The sequence below is a fragment of the Pinus tabuliformis genome, chromosome J, assembly GCF_031772625.1.
Source record: "Pinus tabuliformis cultivar Carrire ecotype Pingquan chromosome J, CPIR1, whole genome shotgun sequence".
Taxonomy (NCBI): domain Eukaryota; kingdom Viridiplantae; phylum Streptophyta; class Pinopsida; order Pinales; family Pinaceae; genus Pinus; species Pinus tabuliformis.
Genome location: NC_142295.1, coordinates 1,076,310,843 through 1,076,327,279, shown reverse-complemented (window position 1 = coordinate 1,076,327,279; position 16,437 = coordinate 1,076,310,843).

Genomic DNA, 16,437 nt, shown 5'->3' with positions numbered 1-16,437 from the left:
CATGAATTAATCATAAAAATGAGATTAACAAGCACACCCAAATAAGAAACCAGCAAATACACAAATAAACAATTCATATCTATTGCCAGAGATGAATTAGTGGTTTCCTAGTGGTAGAACAACAATGGTGGGATCATTTAAGGCATTAGTGGAAAAAAATGGGTTTGATAGCTATAGAACAATAGTGGATCATTACGGGAAAATGACCAAAATCTTTGTATTCATATATCAACACAACTAAACATCAAAAAAAGAAAGGCCAATAACTTGGCATGAAAATCAACTATCACTAGAATGATATAATGGCAACATCATATAAACCATAAAAGTTTAAAATGATCCATAAAATGGTTTCCAATAATAAGGAATAACACATAACTAGTTTTCCACAAATCAAATTCAATCGTAAGATATAACATTGAACAAGGGTTGAGCCATAAACAAAATATAAAGCACAACACTGAGAGTAACGATATGACATGACATTGAAATGATTGGCCATGTACCAAAAAGGAACCAAGGGATATGACGCCTAACTATGAAATGAGCCAAACACACCTAAACAAGAAATGAGCCAAATATGGACTCTTAGAGCATGATACAACAATAATTTCCCATAAACTACAAAGACAAACCATAAGGTATAATGTTATATAGTTGTTAAAAATGTAAGTAATAATCACAAGGAATGACAAGGAAATATAAATCATAAGGTATGAGAAGAAAATATCTAACATTGAGTCACAAATGAACCAAACTCAAAATGGTTGAGGCATGGAATGAGATCAAAGACTTAGACCTGAAACCAGGAATCACAACTCTTAGAGTTGTTTAAAACTCAAAGAAATGCATACATGTTATAATTACATGTGTTCATTACAAAAAATGAACATAATAGTTATAAAAACAAAACAAAACAAAACTTTGAATCAAAATATAAACATACTAAATTTCACCATGCAACATTTGAAAATAGAAACATTCCCAAATGTGTATTGACTCGACCAAAGTAACAATGAATGCATGCTAATAACATAAAATTATGTACTTTGTGAAATATGGAGAAAAATAATGGCACTCATGCCTTCTAAAGATAGAATATGCATTCCTAAGCATACAAATCAATTTAAATGAAAAAATAAGCATTATCACAAACGAAACCATACCTAAAAGTATGGTTTGTTGTAAAGTATGAAATCCATGCTCTTAACTAGAGATCCTTGATTTAAAGTTCATGCAAGAATGTTGGGAAGTCCATCTTATGAATATAAAACATGTGGATGACTTGAAACAAGATAGCTAACCTACAAATTTGTAATAGGTAAAGCACTTAATCCTCAAACGATATTGATGCTCTTACAAACAACCACATTGATAATTGAATGAAGATTTGTACCTGTTACATTTTCTTCATTATTAACCAACCAGAAAATTACATTAATTGATGTTTGACAGTGAACATGAACTATAAGGAGAAAGAAAAGTTTGAATACCTCATCACCAGACTATCTAATTGTCCTTGCTCATTTTAGAATGTGATCAAACTAAACTAACTAATAATCCCCTAAGGGATCATTAAGGGGGGTCCTTAGGCGCTTCAAGAAAGCAGCTAGAACAACAAATCAAAAGAAAATTACTCAACCATATAAAAACAAAAGTGCCAAAATATAAATGACATCACTTCATATATAAACCATAATCATAATCTTAGACAATGGATTCCTATATAATCCATATCAATAGAACTACCATTTTCATTTGTTGGTGTATAAGTTACCTAGATTTGTTGCAACATTAAGTGCAATTGGCCATGCAGAGACTGCAGGTGTTGGGTGTGGAGCATGATTATTTAGAGGTCTTTGTTTCAGCCGGATGTATACCCCAGGAAGTTTGTACACCCCTCCACGCGGGGGGGTGCGAGGGGGACTTGTGCCCCCCGCGGGGGTTCGGGGAGGTCCATCCCCCCCGGCTGGGGGGGTCCGGGGGCTATCAGTCCCCCAGCGAGGGTTTCGGGGGCAGTGCCCCTGAAGCTAAAAATAGATGTAAAATTGCCTTGTAAAAGTATAGTAATTTCTAGTCAATCTGGGTCATTCATTAGGCAAATGATCTGATGGTAGAACTTATGTTTAGTTTATGGTTTTTTGGCCTAGAAGGCAACCCCTCTCTTTGTATGAGGGCATTGTATTGAGGCTGTGTAATAAATGTGTATTCTCCGAGCAAGAAATAGAGAGGTGAGACTGTGAGAGAAAACAGAGGATATTACAGCGGATCTGCTGTAAGTTGTGTCTCTTCATTTTTTTGGACAATAGAAAGGAAGGATTGGCTGTTAGGGGTGGACGTAGCCGAAACTGGGTGAACCACGTATAACTATGTCTCTCTGGTTTTATGCTTTTTCTGTGTTTATATTTATGCAATATTCTATGTGTTCCATTGCTCTGTAATATATAATTTTCTAACAGCAGGATGAGGTGTAGGAGTGGCATTAGCCATCTATCTTTCCTAGGAAGTAACAACAGGTGCAGGTGTTGGTTGAAATGGGGACTAGAAATAAACATTAAAATAACATATCATACAACACTCTTCATGATTCAAATAAACCCAAATCAACTACTCTTGATATGGACAAACATTCACAATCTCATCAATAAATAATTAAAATTCCACCTAGAGCTCAACATACCCCATGAGAACCAAGTGGTGGGAAGCCTCCCCCTTTCAAAATCATTGCCATAAGAAGATTAGTTGCAGGATATGGTGCGAGAGCTCTATCTGGTTATCCACGACTATGATCAACAAACAATTTTTTTATGTGTGGGTTGGGCCTTGGATTTTTACAAAGTGGATCCTGCTAATTCAAATTGCCATAAATTTCAAACACCAAAACGAGTAATATGAAATTAGTAATGTGAACCAACCACAAACCTCATAGAAATATAATCTAATATTGGTGATACCTCATAGAAATATAATCTATTATTGGTATTGGTCATCAAATCTAACTACAACAACTATTATATGGCAGGTACAAAAGACTCAAATTTGGACAATTGTCTAACAAGCTAAAAAAAAATTAACTTTGATTAATAAGTTTTCATAAGCGAGAAGTTTTCATTGAAGGAAACCTACAACATGTCTTAGAAGAGAGGATTAACCTAACAATATTTTTAAGCTCATCTAACTTGATATTCCTTGTTGACTTGGTATCTCCATACTCGGAAAGTTGCTCCATTTCCCTAGTGTTCAGCCAAACATAACAAAATGAAAAATAAATAAATAAATACAACATACTTGTCCCATGTTCCCAACATACTTATCCAATGCTTCCAGATACTTCTACTTCCAAATATGGGAAATATTTTCATTATCTGTTGACAGTTATCATTCACTTTCATGAACCTGAAAAGTACCTCTCCACCACCTCCTAGTTTCCACCCTATGCTTATTTCTGAATCTCGGAAAATATTTTCATTATCGGTCGACGGTTATCATTCACTTTTATGAACCTGTGAATTGTCTAATATAGCAGTAGTTGCAAGTTCACGAAATTACTTGACATATGTAATTATAGCCTGTGAAAAGAGATTAGCAAAATTGTCTAATATAACATTGCCAACATCAGAGCTCTACGAAATTGCTTTAATGTTAAGAATTTTTGGCCAAACCAATCATTTGAGCATATTCAAAATGACAAAGATTCTGAAATAAGGTAAGAAAAACGACAAAATAGCTCCAAAATTGATGAAAGCAATCCAGCTTTGTGAAGGAAAACTTTAAATGGAATGGTAAAACCACTTGTAGATGAGTAAAATTTACTAAAAACAAATCCATGAAATAGGTGTTTTTTGCGCCGCAGATCGAAGATTAAACCTATAAGAAGAAAGATATGTTGATACATTAGTAGAGATTGTTAGGGCAAAAAATCCAATCATGTAAAGTTCTACATGTTTATTAAGTAATTAATTAATTATTATATATTAGTTAATTAAATTAAATATCAACAGGATCTTGGACTGGAAATCGTTGGTTGACCGATACTTTTGGAAAATTTCCGATTAGGAATATAGATGTCTCTCTATGGGAGGGTATTTTACACTTGTACAAGTCGTGATAATGCAACTAAGTGTCTACTAGGCACATCTATTTCATTTGCCTTTATCCATTATAAAGAAACTGGATGGAATCACTGCTCATTTTATATGTTCTGGAATGAGGCACAAACATAAATACCATCTCACGAAGTTGAATCACATAACATTGCCGAAGTGGCTGGGCGGATGGGGCATCCTACACTTGTGGCGATTCGGACACACCCTCCTTCTCAAATCCATTTGGCATGGGATTTTCGGCACCGGCACATGGTGTCAAATAGTAAAACATAAATACTTGAAAGGAATTGACTTCAAAGTTTGGATGTGCATGGGTCGCATTGGACATAACTCAGGCTCGACAATATGGTGTAGCTTCACAAAGATCGGCCATACATTTCTAAGGATGCTCATTTTTGGCCGAGACTGTATTTGGGGACTGGCGGAATTAGACCCATTCCCAGTTCCTCTCATACAAAGCCTAAATAATCAAGTACTCTTCTTCTGGCACCAACTCATCGCAGCTTGGGTTAACAACTACCCAGTTTGGAAAAGTTCATCGGATCTGAATCTACACGGATCTGTCACGACAAACTGGGAAAATATCTGCATTCAAATGCGACTATCATGCATACACAGAGAAGAGGATCGTGATTCAATTGCTTGGGGAGGTAAAATGAAAGATGACAATATCATGGTTGCGGACACTTATAATAGACTCTGTTATTTGCAAACAAATTAACAGGGGGATGGTTAGTTTTCTAAATTTTGGAGTCCTCACCTTCCCATAAAAATATCTATATTCCTCTGGCTAGTCTGGAAGAATAAAAATATGACCTGGGAAAATCTTCAGAAGCGAAATTGATGTGGCCCAGGATACTGTGTTCTTTGCAGGCGGGCAACAGAAGAAAATTTTCACCTTTTCACAACATGTCCTGAGGTCTCAATACTCAGGCAAAAACTGGCAAACACTTTTGATTTCTCTATACCACAATTCTATGACATTGAAAATTGGTTGAAATGGTGGAGCACCCAACATGGCACACGGTGCCTCTTCCCAGCTATCTTTACTTGGGAAATATGGAAATGGAGGAACAACATCATTTTTAATAGTCATAGAGATCAGGGGGTATATGTGCTGGATTGTATCAAGGATAAAATGGAGGTTTCTTTACATGGAGTCTCCACTCAAAAGCCTCCTCCTATCCATAATGATCATGTGATTGTCTACCCTGCGGGTTATTTTGACGGTGCATCACAAGATCGCACTTGTGGATGTGGCTTCATTTTATACATTCATCCAGAGCTATCATATCATGTCCACTGGGGGGCGGGACTGGGCACCAACACTAAGGCAGAGGCTATGGCTCTATGGGATTTACTATGGTTCACACATTTCCTGGATATACAATCTATACACGTATATGGAGACTCAAAGTTGATTATTTATTATGTGGGAGACAAAGCCACTATCTACAAGTCCTCTATTCATGGCTAGCTACAACAGATTAAGACACTATGGTGCCCCCTAAATCAATCCTCCATACAACACATACAGAAAATACAATATGGTGGTGGACAAATTATCCAAGCTTCGCACCCGGGAGGAGTTCGACGGTCTCCATGTGAATATTAAAATGGGTGAAACCTGGCATGAGGTTGGGAAGATGCAAATTCCAGGATGAATAAACCTTCTTTTTTTGTTGATAACTATGCATACATATTTCACTCATATCTCTCTTTTTTTACATCTTTTTTATTTCTAAAGCGAATGCTACCGGCCTGGCCATGATGGGCCATTATGTAGATGTATCTTGCGCTCTTATTAGGTTTGACTGTCTGATGATACTTGGTCTGATCCAACTCAATATGCTCAGATAACAACATAGATGATTATCCTTGGAACTACAGCTCTGAATTAGATGTACATGTTCAAAATCAATGAATGAATACACTTCTTTTTTCTTCTAAAAAAAAATAAAGACAATAATGCAATTGGTAGCTAAATATGTGAGCTTGTATTTTGGCCACTTGTCCATAATGCAAAATAACGCTAACATGCATGTCAAATTTTACATGTAATGGAGAATAAATACATTGTGTTTAAGATTTATTTCTCCAAGCACTGAACTACTTTACTCACATAACCAATAGGATATGTTCAGCAAAATGGTAGGGGATTTGTGTCTTTGATCTCGAACATATATAGAAATAGGACAGACACTTTTGTTTAGAGTTAGGAGGAGCAACAAAAATGCAAGGCGGAGAGAAACTGACCATAATGGAAGGGGAATGGAAGGGGAATTAGAGCTTTATATTTGAAAAATAGCGAACACTTATTTTTGTATGGCTAGATGTAGTAAGAGAACAAGAAGTGGTGCAGCAGATGCATATTGTTTCCAGCTTTGGCAAATTATTGAGTTATTAAATTGTGATAGGATAGTGAAGGGTTTCCAAAATAGTTAAAGTTGTCGCAATGACATCTATAATGATTCTAAAGGAGCTCAAGGATTTGTAGAAGGATCCCCTAACATTTTGCAGCGCAGTTACTTTTACACCCATTTCATATCTTCCCCTTCAAATGATTCCCATGTTCTTGAGATTAATGGTTTCACAGCTTAGATTCAACACAATTCTTTGAAATGATTCCTTTAATATCATATGGTTTTCTGCGATAGGATAGCAAAGGGTTTCTACGACAATCAAAGCTACCGCAATGGTGTTTAAAATTATTCTAAAGGAGGGTAAACATAGTGAAGTGTTTCCACAACGATCAGAGCCATTGCAATGGAATCTACAATGATTATAAAGGAACTCAAGGATTCACAAAAGGATCCCCCAACATTTTTCAACATAGATACTTTCACACACATTTTATATTTTCCCCTTAAAATGATTCCCAAGTACTTGAGATTAAGGGTTTTCATAGCTAAAATTCAACATAGTTCTTCGAAATGATTCATCTAATATCATAGGTTTTGTGTCTATCACTACAAGAGATTACATCATGAGTTTTACTATTTTTCCATTTTAGGTCTTCTACCTTTCAAACAAATTTCATGTTTTCGTTTTATGCGGGTCCTAGGTCACAATCAAGTTTTTATTGAATTACAATATTTGGGTTATGTTAAGATTCATGCTAATCAATAACACGAGAGATTGGAGGATATTTGTTTGATCTTTTTGTGTATCATTTACATGGTTATTCTAGATGTAATGGAGGATAAATACATTAATTTTAAGATGTGTTTCACCAATCAGGGGGCTATGTGACTCATTCAATTGCTTCATAGATGAAATTTACAAGGTACGTTGGGAAATATGGTAGGGGATCTAGGTCTTGATCTAGAAGGTATGTAGAAATAGTGACCAACAATTCCTTTTATATCTAAGAGTGGCAAAGGGAAGGGGATGTGAAGAGAAATCAACCACAATGGAAGGGAAATCAAGCTTTATACCTAAAAAATAACAAACACTTATTTATCTATGTCCAGATGTGGGAATAGAATGGGAATTGGAGTGCATTATTCCTAACATTGACGGTTTAATTATTCATAACTTTGGTGGATCATTCAGTTACTAAACAATAATAGGATAGTGAAGGGTTTCCACAACACTCAAAGTCGCTACTATGGCATCTAAAAGGATTCTAAAGGGACTTAAGGATCTGCAAAAGGATCCCCAACATCTTGTAACATAGGTACTTTTACACCCATTTTAGATTTTCCCTTAAAATGGTTCCCAAGTGTTTGAGGTTAAGGGTTTTCACAACTAAGGTTCAATAGAATTCTTTGAAATGATTCATTTAATATTATAGTGTTTTGTGTCCATCGTTGCAAGGGAATTACAACGTGAATTTTGTCATTTTGGGTTTTCATTGCATGATTTGTTTTTTATAGGTCTTATGTCACAATCAAGGTTTTTATTGAATTGAAATAGTTGGGCTATGTTAAAATTGATGCCAATTAGTAGCATGTGAAGAAACTCAAATAAATGGCACTCGCAAAGACCTGACATTATCTAGCACAGAGAAAGGAAAGCATAGTTACATGTGAATTTTGTATGCATATTATATTGTTGATTTTATGTTAAGAAGTCGGAAAATTCAATTTCAGACATACCTTTCTATGTAATTGTTTAAATATACAGTTGAAGATGTAACTTTTCATTAGTAGAAAAGAGAAGTGATTATGCATAAGTCGCCAATAGAGGTTATGCATAGATTATCGATAGAGAAAGGCTATTCCTAATATGGTGATTGAATTCCCCTAAACAAGTAGCTAACAAAAGTGGTCGACATGAGCAGTGAAGTTGTACATTGGCAGTGGAAAGGTGGATAGAAGCAATGAGAGGTGGCATGTAGATAGATCTAATTTACCTCTTGAGAAGGTAGCCCTTAGGATGTAATTCTAAGCTATAGTTTTCAATAAATCATGAAAGAATTGTACCTTATAACAATAATGCAATGTTCAACAATCTATGAAATAGTGGCACTTTTTATTGAATACAATAATAGTAAAGGAAAGAACACAAACAATAGTAGATTCCACAAGTGACTATTATAAAGTAGGGTTCATTCATTAAGTAATTAACATACTTACGAGGTCAAAAATCTCCCCACAAGGATGTCAAGTTAAATAATGGTTTCTAGGATTTAAATTATAGTTGTTGTCAAAACCCTATCAACAATCCTCAAAGTTAACTTGCACCCCTTGTGTCCCCCTGTTCATGGCCCCTTGGGTTACCTATAGTCCCAACTATCTCACTAGGTCAATATTCTACCATTGAAAAGTAGAAATCTAAGTATTGTTACCTCAACAAGTTTGATCTAGCCTTCTATTGCCTCAGAAGGTGGCATCCATCCCTTGTTTCCCCTATAAATTAGTCATTTCATCCCTTCGCAAACATGGTATCTTGAAGTATAAAAGACTATAACTTCAGAGGAAGTTGTAGAAACTCTAATGAACATGACATAGAAGCTTGTTTGGTTTGTTATGTGAATAAATCTCGTTGATGGGTGATTGAAAGACTAGAAGCATGGAAAAGACTCTAGCATGAAGATGGAGTGTACAAAAGAATGTTGACATAAGAAAGAGAAACTAGCATAAGCATGACATCTTGACAAAAAATTATCATGACATGGTAACTTTGACATTGATCTAATATTGATGGTTTGGTTGGGATATGACTTTTCTACTTGGAAATATATGTTACAGGAATACATATGACATCTGGGAAATATTTGATTTCAACACAATTCAAATAACAAATGGATTGAGTGGGTGATATTGATAATGGATTAGAAGAATGTATGATAGAAACGTGGCAAAGTTCACACCACATTAGTAGGAAAAGTATCAAGTCTCGAGATAGCCTGATGGTCATATTTTAATGATGACGAAGATCACTTTCCTGATGTTTAGAGGAAGTTATGGCTAAGCTCTATATTGATTAGTTTGAGAATATACTATTGAATTTCATTGATGATTGAAGGAAAGTGATGGCATGAACCCTCTCATGAAAATGAATTGAAAAAGAGGTTGGCTCCTTGATATCAAGGAAGGTCGAAGTTCAAACATGATATAGTGATACCAAAGGAGGAGCCCTTCTAAGCTACTACCATGATCTCCACAAGAAGAAAAATTAGTTTTTGAATGAAGACACAGATGAATATTTTGGACTCGATTCCCTAGTTGAGAGGGAGCTTGGATATATTCCCTATTTGAGAGAGAATGATGATCACTTGCTTAAATAAGAGGAAGTGATATGGGACATTGTATTCTCCATGTGTCATGCACTAGGATAGGACTAACAACTATAAGTCTAGTGAAGGCACTGGGATGGAGAATGGAGGATTGGAAAATCATCTCAGACTGGTACTCCTTGAGGATTGAGAATCCAAGATAGGAAATAGTCTCGTGGACCAACACTCTTTGAGGATTGGAAAGGGTATCCAAGACAAGAGTGGTCTAAAAGGACCAATATTATTTTAGGATTGGGAATCCAAGATAAGAATAGTCCTAGAAGGACATACCTAGTGAAAATCTGGATGGGGTATGTGCCTTGAGAGGTAGTGTGGTGTCTCACGAAAATCCTCCCAACATTGTGCTCTAATCTTGTGGAGAGTTAGTGCTTGTTAGTCAAGGCCTTGCTATATAAATATTTGACAATATTGTTTTTGATGTTGATGCTTAAAGATGTCTTATCAATTTGACTCTTATTATGAGAAATTTTCAGTTTGAGAGTATCCTTGTACTGGTTGTACAATTATGAATACCTCCCTAGTTAAGAGGGAGTATTGGAAAATGTAACTAGTTTTGGACTTCATAATTTCCATTGTACTCATGTCATTATGTATATCTTATGTAACAAACAAAATAAGAAAGAAAAATATTATTTTCAAGCATGGGTTTCATGCTCCATTTTTGTCACATACCCCCTGGGCACAATACTACAAACTCCTCCCATGCTTTACTAGATCCATGATGTGGACCTTTAGATTCAATTAATAGACTTTAATACTACCTTATAAATCAATATTTTTGCATGTATTACAACTTAGAGGAACAATCAAACATAGGCATTCAACAAGACAAGATTTTTCATAATGACTTCCTTCCTTTGCTAAATCAATATCAACATTAATGGAAACGTTATCATAAGTATATTGTAGCCAAAATTGCCCTATATCATGTTCATATTCCTACTGCCATAGCCAAATGTATTTCTAACATATGTATCTTATGCAATATGAACAATTAGCTAAAAGAGCCTCATTGGATGCAATTTCCTCCATCATGCAAAATTCATAGCATAGACAACCTGAACCATAGGCTATAAAATTTCACACCTTGGAAGCATAATTATTCCTCATAGTTGTCTCATGCATAAATATTCAGCACCCTAAAAATAGAGATAGCACATAAGTTTAAAGATGTGACAACATAAAGAGGAAGGGGTCACATACAATACATCCAAGCAATTGAATCAAACCAAAGTAGAAGAGAGAATCTCACTCGGAAAACTGAGCACCACCACCCAACCTAGAACTAACTTCCTTCAATTCACCCATGAGCTGAGAGTTGTTGCCATGGATCAACTACCCCCTGTTGATCCCTTCAATGGATATTTAATACCCTCTTTCATGATAGGATTTCCATTAGCAGCGTCGCTCTTTTATGGATCTTTTTTATCCATTTTCCAAGGCTTTTCCCAGAAAATCTCGCCTTTATCTCCCGCGAGGATTTTCCTCATGAAAGCTTGCCTTTATCTCCCGCAAGGCTTTTATGTTTTTTATTAACTTAGCATATTTCTCCAACTAAGTATCTTAATGGATATTTATCTCCAAATCCATTAAGCTTATCTAGATTTTGATCTAGAAGTCTTATCATGAAAGAATTATCCATTCCCATTCACCAATGGGATTTGGCAAGAATCTCATCTCTTGGTGTCTCACTTTTCCAAGTGATTAAATTATTTTATTTAATAATAAAGTATTTACTTTCATTGTTACATATCAGACCTAGATTTTCTTAACTTAGGTCAATAGAGTGTTACATACAATGGAGGGGTGTTACATACTCCCCCCCTTTAAATTTACACTGTCCTCGGTGTATTACTACATCTTACAATTTATTTCCTTATTCAAAAGTAGTTGTTTCTGAATTTTCAGGTTCCCATGGCCTTGCCACCTAAATCAGATCTTCTGATACATCGGTTACAAAGGATTTCTACCAACAATCTCCTTCCATCGCTACCTGTACATTTGTTTCAATCAATTTGGTGAGAGATTTTCATATGCAGAAACTCAATTTTGTTTGTTACATGAGCAACCACGGGTTAATGTTGCCCGCCCTTTAGCTATGATTCCTCAATTTCCAACTTATTTAAATAATAGGAAGAAATGCATCTTCCTCCAATGCATTTGTGTTCTTTCTGAGCACTCGTTTCCTGTAGTTTCCCTACATTAGTCACATCAAGTCAAACTAGCACATTTGACCAATCAACATGTATAAAATATCATAACAAGTTAGGTCCCACATAACCATCAAAATCATAACACATATGTAACCATCATAAATCAGGATCATATGTCATATGTATACTAAGACTGAAACAAAATATTGATACTTATCCTTAGTTTCCACCTTTGTCTTTCCTTTGTATGCACTCTGGATCAGTTGCCACACCAGGCAATCATCCAGTGACTTCTCCTCAACCATGTGCACCTACACATGGTGTGCATGACACACATACCGCTATACATGTCATATATCATCCTGCACTTCATGCATCCATACAAGTACCATATGTATCGTTTGTACACAGTACCACTTGTACATGTGTACCCAATACCAAATTCCCATAGCATCACCTGCATGACATATACTTCATCCACATGTTTTCAACCATGTTAGTATTATGCCAAAAATTCCTGTAATTTTTCATTCACACTACTTTTAGGTAAGTCCAATCAAACCATGTTTGGTTTTTCGATTGGAGAATAAGGAATTCATGGACTTGTTCGACTTCTGCAACTAGAGCATAATTGAAATTTTTTATGTCAAAGTATTCAAGTGCTTTTATTTAGCTAATATTTTTCATGTATCTTGTGGTTGCAGGGAATTTTCAACAAATGATAACATAGATGCATAATACAACTTTACAAAACCCATAACTTTGAGTTTTGGGATTGAATCTATCCCATAGACAAGGTTTTAATAACAACAGAATATGACCTCCACTTAATCATAAAGCAAACTATTGACTATGATAGTTAGTCTAGTATGGACTGCAATGTTATATTTGAAATTTAATAACAATATTATCCTAGTCTTTATCCAAGAAAAAAATTGTTTGGTACTCAAAAGTACTCCACACATAACCTAGTTATGCCATCTGCTTTCCTGGTTGCTCTTTTTTATCCAAAGCTAATCGAACAATCAGCATGTATGTACCCACATCTATGCATAAATCATAAGTGAAGGTTACAATGTTCTCCATTCCACACCCTCCAAGTTTTAGGCATTATGTGTACCAGGGTGTGAACCTATGTCATTTACATGTTTACACCTCACCTTAGGCATTAAATGACCCCTAGAAGACAAGAGAATATAACCTATTTATCCATTATCAAATTAGTTTATGCAATACTTGTTATGTTGTAACCAGACAACACTATTAATGCAATCTGACAGGGAGACTTCTCCAAGTTTGTTTAATAGGAAATAGTGGTACAAAATATGCATTTCATATTGTACTATTGTCCATTTATTTGAATAGATTGCTAGATACCCAATATATTTGTGCACAAAAATCCTGATTACCAATGCCCCTTAATCATCTTCTTCTTAATTTAGCAACAAGTTCTTACATGATTTGTTATTCTTTCTTCTAGAAACTTCTATATGTCATTCCTTTGGTGCGTGTATTATTTTTGTTACTAGCATAAGATCCTTAGATACTCATAAGTTATATTAATGTGAAACCTTTTGGGTTTCTCAAGAATTTATTTATTAATTCAGACAATCGGGTTTTGAATCTAGTGTACAATTAGGCTGCTCTAAATTGCTTCATTTCTACTTCAAGTGCATCCAGCACCACCATATCTAATATGCAAGTATATATTGCTCATATAAAGTAGAAGCACATAGGTCGTTTTAATCTTATCACTATCCCACTTCCCCTAAGAAGTACATTTGCAAGGTCCATATTTATATTTGGATTGATATACACCTCCAGTTTGTGGGGTTCAACATATTGGAATTGAATGACTTGAAAATATGCCCTTGAGCTTGTATTAATTATTGTCTCTCTGCTATTAATCGAGAGCCTTAGGAGCTGCTTTTACAGTCCCATTAAGTGTTTACACTAGGTGTACTTTTGGGTGTCAGACCCATTAATCTAGTTATAAATTTTTAATATGTGATGTCTCCTCCATATGCATATGGAGAATTGTATTACAGGTGTACATGCACTTCACCATTTTGATTCTAGTTCAGTCTAGATTGGAAATATAACTCGTGCCTCTTGCACCCCTTGGTTATAATTATTAGGACATTTCTTTATCCAAGAGAACATGTAGATTCCATCTTATTAAATATGTATGTTGCTATAGAATATCGGACTAATGACTTAATACAATTTAGTTCCCTTCACTAGGGTATTTTATTTGCATTTTTTTTAAATAAGATGAATTAACAGTTCAACCATTAAGAACCGCATCATTACATGTAGATGCACAAAATATTAAATTGAGAGACAATTTAAAATTACATAATCTCATGCCACATATAGAGACATGTCTTTCACTAGCTTAACGATATTTCATGCAAACTTCTTGAATAATACAATTTTAAGAAGACCTTCAAAACTATTCTAGGATGGAAATCAATTAACCATCCATCTCTTGCTAATGTTGATAGAATTTCCTAAGCTCTCTTCCAGTGATTTATATAGATTCCCTCTATATATTTTATCTTTGACCTTTCCTCATGTTGTCCATGATCTATGGAAAGAAAACACTTGACCTTTTATCTATATTTTTTTTGTTTGTGAGTTATCTTATAAGAGTTCAACATTTACTCCTTCATATATCATCCTTTCTTAGGATCTTATAAGCATAAACATTATTCCATTAAGTTATGTCCTTAATTGGACTATCTTTACCAGCATTAGTCTATATTTTATTAAGCTATGTCCTTGCATAGAAATCCTATAACTCATAATTTGATTTTAATATGAGTAGAATAATGTGATGACCATATCACTAAATTACATCAAACTTTTAATCCAATACCCATACCTTAAAATCTCTTATTCACCTCCCTTATTCATTCATAACTTTCATAATATATCCTCCATGATATATATTCTTCTTACAGAGGTACAACCTGTGATCTAATTGAATATCTCATTAATATTGTGGGTATAGCATCCCACTTCCGATGTAATAACCATACTTCACAATTATTACAAAATTGTTTATTTCTCCCACTCTATTATGCACATATAAAACTAGGTCGACCATGTGTAAGTATCTTAAACCAATGTTAAATTATGGTATAGAGTCTTTGTTCCCCCACAAGAGCATTCAACAATATCTTAAGTTTTAGAGAAAACTTCTACAACATATAATGAAATAAAAAATTAACTTTCGCATCATTCAATAAGTAGGCACAATAAAAAGTAACCAATTGATTATTCAAACAACAACTAACATGTTGATTATTTCGTTGCATTACTCTTTACTCCCACTTAATTCAACATTGTAGAATCATTTGTTTCAGTGTAGCCTTTCAGGGTTTCTCCTCCCCACATTGCTACTATAGCTATTCAAAGACTGGAGAAATTCACTATAAGTGAAACTTACTTTAATTAATGAATTATAAGATAGATATAGTTTAATATTTTACCTTTATTGTATCTTTCAAGAATCCAATACCCCAAATTTTTGAGTCTCTACTATATTGTGATCCTCCAACTTTGTTCATTCCTTAAGCTTGATTATGAATATCTAGCATCATAATTAGGTTAATTGTGAAAATTTTGATCCATCAATCCATCTAAACATATCAATGCAACTCATTGTAACCACGCAATGATCCCTACATGCAAGCCATTCATATATGTAAACATATGAATCTAATCACAACATGGGGTTGGAACAGTATCCACTCAGCGTATGCAACGAGAAGGATAAACATACATCCTTCAAGCATAATGTAAACTAAATTTGAAGAAAAAATATTTATATGTTTATGAGATGCATAAAAAAAAAAATCATAGAGAATTTTACACACACCTATGTGTAGTTCTTTTATACTCCAAGTGCACACACGTCATTTACTCTTGTTTTTTTTTTATAATTTGGCATTATACTCTTCCTTCTCCAAAGAAAACACTTAGAATTTAACAAGTGAAAATCACCCTTCAAGGTTCATTAAAGTTTTAATATCAACATGTGGATTCAAGTGACTGATATAGTCTCAAAAGGCACATTAGGAGGTGGAGACCTGATGATGTAGGGAATTAATATATGCTTGAAATCTAGGTAGTCTTGGGGCAAGTAGTCCTTTTAGATATCAAACTCAGTGTCTGGCATAATTACTACTCGACTGATTTCATGGAATTTTTTTTTCTTGAGTTTGAAATAATGTGTAGATACAACCTATAAGCTTATTTTTATGAAACATGAGAAAAGGGTCACAATAAGTTTGTGCAACCTGACTGGGCTACTCACTAATGCATGCACCCTCTATTGTCAACAAGTTTATTTGTGTATTCCAGTGAAATTACTTGATGAATCTTCGTTGCTTAGAAATCACCAGAAGATAATGAGTAGAACTATAGC